Source organism: Morone saxatilis, unplaced genomic scaffold, assembly GCF_004916995.1.
Source record: "Morone saxatilis isolate NCDOM2014 unplaced genomic scaffold, NCSU_SB_2.0 Contig3, whole genome shotgun sequence".
Lineage (NCBI taxonomy): Eukaryota > Metazoa > Chordata > Actinopteri > Moronidae > Morone > Morone saxatilis.
Genome location: NW_023339873.1, coordinates 8,006,344 through 8,013,050, shown reverse-complemented (window position 1 = coordinate 8,013,050; position 6,707 = coordinate 8,006,344). Strand labels below are relative to the sequence as shown.

At 36.9% G+C, this 6,707-nt stretch overlaps 1 protein-coding gene across 1 annotated transcript in view; it reads left to right on the top strand.

The window, feature by feature from the left end:
• Nucleotides 1–5,287: 5,287 nt before the first annotated feature.
• Nucleotides 5,288–6,707, top strand: part of LOC118337104 — a 9,985-nt gene continuing 8,565 nt past the window's right edge. The window contains exon 1 of the mRNA XM_035673969.1: nucleotides 5,288–5,454. The gene's annotated coding sequence lies outside the window, so the exon portion shown is untranslated. The remainder of the gene's footprint in view (nucleotides 5,455–6,707) is intronic.

Genomic DNA, 6,707 nt, shown 5'->3' with positions numbered 1-6,707 from the left:
TCAGTGACCCCAGGGGGCGCCACAATATGGAATTACATATTTCAGGTTTTAATCATTTACTGCAACAATACACAAGTTTGGCAGTGTTACTCTGCTCATATGATGCTCTGTAACAGCTGGTGGCTTCGTTCTGTGGGTGAACTTAGTAGAAGAAACTACATAGCACAAGTCATTCTACAGTATCTCTATTGGTCATGTAAAACTAACCATACCATCTTGTTACGACTGACTGATTTGCCAAACATAAGGCATTTCTTTTATTATTCTCTGTTAAATACTTAATCACCTGTTAAAACACAACAAAGTTTTTTTTTAATAGTAAATAATAAAAAAGATTTTTTTCGTGAGGCTAGGAACCACTGCTTTAGATCATAGTTTGACCTAGTCTCTCCCTGAGCTACAACAAAAACATAAAACATTTGCATATGCCTAAATACTTTGTATATATGGGGGCCGGGGCGTTACAAAATGTGCAGAAGCAAGCAGCAGGGAAGCAGCGAGGGTGCAGAGCTTTGCACTGATGTGTGCAGAATGAAGATCTTCTGATCTGCTGTGAAAACTTTGCACTGTTTTATTGTGTGTGTGTCTGGCAGTGTGGTCTGTGGTTGTGAAGTATTTGACCTTTAATATTCATTTATCCATTTGTCAGAATCAACCAAGAAAGTGTTAGAAAATTGTCACATTTACTGTACACTGTTGGCTTTCATGACAGGATAATAATAGGTATAGTCAATAACAAATGTTAACTTTAGGGTAGCTCTTAATTTTTTATGCACATGGACTTTTTGAATTAAGAATTCAAATTTTAATATGACTTTATAGGATACACTTACCCAACTTTGTTCAGATTTTGAATCTGTTTTTATTTATAAATGCTTTGTGCATTATAGCTACTGACAACTGTTATAACCTCAAAGGAAGAGTGTGAAATTCTGGGAAATGTGTTTATTCGCTTTCTTGTGTGTTAGATAAGAAGATTGTTACCATTTTCATGTATGTACAGTAAATGTGAAGTTACAGCCAGCAGCTGGTTAGCTTAACTTAGCATAAAAACTAGAAATGNNCTAGAAATGGGGGGGGCAGTCAGCCTGTCTATCCAAATCAGCCTACCAACAGCTCTAAAGTTCACTAAGTGTAATATCTTGTCTGTGTGTAAAATCAGATAGTTGTTTCCAGGAAGTCAGTCTGATGTTACACCATATTGTGAACACATCAGATTTCATCATCATATTTGTTTATCGTATGCTTTTTTTTTGCCAGCTCATGTCGAACATGGTGCTGCGGTTGATGTTCAAACCAGTTCAAACTGGTCCTTCCTACTACCAAGCCATGGTCAAATCCCACATCCCCGGCCTGACCATGGTGCTCTGGATGTTCAGCAATCCTATAACTCACAGGACCCTGTGGTCTCTAAGCACTTGTACTGTTTCATTGAACATGATTTTAGTTATTTATTTGCTTAAAAGGGATACACTGCCAATTTTAGATAAGTAGCTCTTGCTTCTGCGTGGTTTGAATTCACTTTATGTAAGTCGGTTTTCATCTGCCTGTAATGTATATGGAAAAAATAAATGTAATTTAGAGATTATATATTGTTTTCATTTTTAGTCATTCTAGCTGCATGGCTCTGCGGATGGCAATGGATGACTGAAATATCCCAACAAGTACAGCATGGGTTGCAATAAAACCCCCTTGAGTTTTCTTCTAGAACCACCAGCAGGTCAAAGTTTTCATCTCTCTTGTGAAACAACTCAAATTTTGTTCAGAAATTCATGCTTAACATTTATCCTAGCCCCTCCCCCCGACCTTCCCATCATCAGGTCCTCCGTGTAGTACTTTTTTAAAATGTAAGGCTATTTAGCAAGTGTTAGCATGTGACATTGACATTTAGTTCAAAGCACTGCTGTGGTTATAAAACAGTCTCATAGAACAACTAGCTTTTCTGTTGACTTGAATGGTGAAGTGTGCTTTTGTTAAGGCCACCCACGTTTTTCCGTATGACAAACCATCAAAATATTGCTAGAACTCACACAGCAGGTTTAGCCAACAGATGATCTAATTGTAAGGGAGCCAAATGCAGAAACAGGTTTAACATTGATATTCTTCTGACTTTATTATTACCTACTCACTTCATTATTGAATCATTCAGTAGGCTACCTAATTATTATGTGGCTGACCAATAGTGTTAGATGGTGTGTTTAGTCTTTACCAATATTATAAGCATCCCATACTTGTATTTATGGTGTTCTGGTAATAATGTAATTAGATGTCACTAGTTTTCAGTGCTTTTTGACACATCAGCACAAACCTTTTGTAGCTGCCTGAGGAAAACCTACTCAATCAACTGCTCACATATTTATCATATTAAATTATCTCAGTTTAATTCATTCAAGGGCACCCCCTATTTTATGTGTTTTATGCTGACCCATTTGGGAAGATCTTTCCCGCTGGTTATTGTGGATGATAGATGACTTTCACCAGGCTCACAGATTCCATAAAGACCAAGGCAAAAGCGGCCATATTCACTTAGATTCACGGTTCTGTGTTAATCAAATATGGCTGTGATAAAGGTCAACAGGTACAATGCGGCAGCAGACAATGACGGGTAATGTTTTGCTCTGTGGTGACATCTGCTGGTGGAAAACAAGTCTTACACTTTAAAAAAAATAAAAAGTTTGATAAAGATAATTAGTCGTAATAACGATTATTCTGAGAATATTACTATTAAGGGTGCTAGTTCAATCGGCGATCTCCCATTAAACGCCGACGCATTTATTTTATTAGTTTCTTGGGCGTCTTTGTAAGACTTACTGCTGACCACCGAAGCAATGGAGCGGACACATACATCCGGGATATGGAAGGAGGAGGCGGGGAGAGGCGGGGTGTGAGACAAAAGATGTAAAGGTGTAGGTGTCTGCTTACACGTTGTAAAAGTTGCAATACAATACTATCTCTACTACACTATGTGAAATTAAACTCATAAAGATTTGAATGTGTTAGGAGCAGCCTAATACTGCTTCTTTTAACACTTTTTGTTTCTAAGGAAACTCTGTACCAGCGTATGTACTATTAACAGTTCCAAGTTTGTCTTGTGTGTCAAGGGTGGTGCCAAAGGGGGTTGGTGCCTTTGGTGCCTTAGGATCCAAGCATTAAGTGTACCGGAGCATTTACTTTTCTAAAGGAACTGAGTGTGATACTGTGTAGTTTCAGTTCAGGGAATAATGAGGTTCATCAGACTAATCAATTCGCTGCGTCGCCTCAGGGCTTCCACAGAGGTGGGAACATCAAGGATCCGACACTCAAATGATTTGGGTTTAATCATTAAGCTCTGGTGAGAGAATGAATGTTACTTGTGTGTTTGTCCAGTGTATTAAAATTAAACTTGGAAGGTAAAAACTGGTTACATCAAAATCTTAAAGTAACACAAACTCAATTTTGCTTATTCAAGAGTCTTTTTTAAACGATTAAGCAGCTTTTACTAGTAATTTTAAGTTGAACTAATTTAGTTTTGTAAGATACAAAATCATTTGTGAGTAATAACTTTTTACTGGGTATTGTGTTTTTACAATACAAATAAATATTACAAAATGAAGTCATTCTTACTTTTTTTGAATGTTTTTTAACTAAAACAAAATAAAGTTAATTTTACTCAAAAATGCTGATGTGATCAATTTCACCAATTGTTTGTCTTAAATTAAGTTATCTGGTTTTACAGTGAACTGGAAAAGATTAAGTATGTCTGCCTCTTTGTGCTCTTGTTCTCTTTCTGTACATCCTTATAGTTACTTACCACATTAACACCTCGTTGTTTCCTGTTTCCTGTGCTTCAGTATGTGTATTGATCTTTTTTTTCTCTGTATTTATGTGCTCTATCAAAGTATGTGTACACATACAAGAGTCCAGTTTTACTTTGCTCCAATTGTACATACACATAAGCTCTAAAACGTAAACATAAACTACTACAGTGTTTATGTGTATATACACACACACACATGCAAATATAACATTGTAGACAGTAAAACAATAATTTAATTGTGCAGCGTGTGAAGGATGCTGGTATAAATATTTTGTGCAGGTTATTATGAGGTGTGTACAGTACAGTGTGCAAGACATGCATATATTTTTTTTAATGGTATTGATAGGTTTTTTTTAAATAATGTGTATTTAAACAATGAGACTAAATCATTCACAGGTGCAGTGGATATTTGAGTCTCAGGGTTATTGCACAGGGTTTGTTCCTGACACTGTTAATCAGAGTGATGGCCTGTGGGTAGAAACTGCTCTTGTGTCCAACATGAAATTTTAGGAGGCACTAGCATGTGTCGCTAGTTAAAAAATAAAGGCAATTCATCAATCTTTTATCCCGACAAAGCCATTTGATTTAACTTGACTACAAGGCATGTTTCGGTCGGGACCAGGTGGGGCAGGCCCCCTATTGTCTGCAAACCCCCACCCACCTCTGAAATTTAAAACCATGCTCCACATAGACATATTGTCAACAAGACAAACAAAACCCAATACTTACCCTTGGCATTTCTACTATATATCAAGCCAACAAGGTGGGTGTGGACGATTTAAAAGGCCTAAATTATAACAAATCTAGCAAAGAAATAAGGTAAAATACAATACTCATTGCTACATGTTATCCCCTTCTCATCAATGCACGTACTATGTCTTAATTAAATTAAAATGTATGTTAAAGTACAATTATTTTAACAATTTATCTTAAATAACTGAGTCCATTGTTTTACATTGACATGAATACATGAATTTACTCCATTAAAATAAAATCAGACATTGAAAATATCCTCTATGTGGCCTTTAATTAAGAAAACAGAATCAACAAAAAAAAACTTAAAAGAAACAAATGTTTGTAGAACACACAGTACACCTGTAACTTGTGTAATTTGGTTTGACCAACAGTCAATGCTGAATATGCAAAATTTTTACTTGAGACCTGATCCAACACCAGATAGCCCTACTTGCTATAAAGCCCGCAGGTTGTGACACTGGTCTATTTAAACTAACTCTAACCGACTCACCTGTAAAGGTAAACTCGTGTGAACGCATCTTAATGTCGACAGGTCGCTAAGCAGAGAGCGACATGCACTGAAGCAGTCACAGTTTTTAAACGACACATAAACCACTTTCAGCTTTAAAAAAAAAAAAAAAATAGGAAATAACTTCTCTCTTTATTTTTTATTTTTTATTTTTTATTTGCCGAAACTGTTCAAACGTAGCTTCTACCGTGGGGAGTCGGTCCCGCCCACACCGAGATTAACGAGTCAAATACGGGGAGGAGGTAGTGAGGAAGAGCAGAGCAATTGGAGACATAAAGGGAGTCGGACGGGGGGTGGTAGGTGACATCTGAAGACAATAAAGACACCCCAGCCGGGGGTTTCAGTCGTCTTCCTCACACCAGGAGAGCGAACAGGGACTGCGCTTTATCTCTGAGTAAGTTTAATTATACTACATGTTGAATACGCCCTTGATTTTAACCTTGGAACTACGTGCGAATGAGCTCGGAATAAGTCTGACACTTCAATGCGCGTATTTCCCTCCTGAGCTGACCGTAAAACGCTCCTGTTTTAATATTCCCTTCATGTGACACACTCAGAAATGACTTTATAGTGTTTATTGTACCTTTAGTCATTTTTTTAATATTGCCTACTTATTTTTTTGTGTGTGATTTATTTCCCTTGTAAATGTTTCTTTAAATGCTCTTGTTGGAGATTAACAGTGTATCAGATTACCGTTTCCTGCTGTTATATTTGTGTCCTATAATGTAATACTTCTAGGGCTTCTATCACGTACAGGCTGCTACAGCTGTTCTCAATAAAAATACACTATATAAGAAAGAAAAGGCACAATTTATTTAATAATTAATTAAGCTACTGAAATGGCGTTTTGCAACTGTTGCAAATGCAGTTTGAGCTACAGAACCACAGTTGACGACATTCATACTGTATTTACTTTCGGACAGAATCTGCATACATGATCTAAGCAGGCCTATAGAAATAGGTTTTATATGCGAAGCTCCCTCATGTGTTATATGAGGCATTGTCCCTCCATAAGAAAACAGTATTCTTATACTCACACACTGACACACTGATTGATTTTCCATCAGTCAAATTGTCCTCATTGGTTTAGAGAAAAAGAACATTTCTTTTGTAGCTGTGCTGTTAAAGATTACGTGTTTGTCTTGTTCAGGGTGTGTAAATATTGGCAAGGCTTCAAATATTTGCTTTGATAAGGAAGTGTTACAAGAAACTTGACTGAATAGATTGGTTGGGCACTCTGGTTTTATGAGAACATCAAGAGACGGGTGAATGGCTTTGCAATTTCAGCATCTGCTTGTTGTAAGACCTGTTGGGCCAATTTCCTCCTGAGAAAGGACACTTCCTCATCAAGTGGACTTTGTTCCACATGATCACGGATGGTAAAATGAGGCATATAAAACCTGTGTTGATCAGTGCAAGTGGTAGCAGCAGTATGTGCTCGAATTTTGGTTTGTGGCTTAACTTCCTCTTGTACAATTATAGGGCAGAAGATACTGCAAGCTGACAATCACATTTCATTTTTCATTGTCAGAAAAAGCATTTGCATGAGGTACTGCAGTTAAAAAGCTCTTATTTAGAGAGATCTAGACTAGACAGACTTTATTTGTCATTTGGATTTCCATCAAAATGAAATTACGTTACAATGAC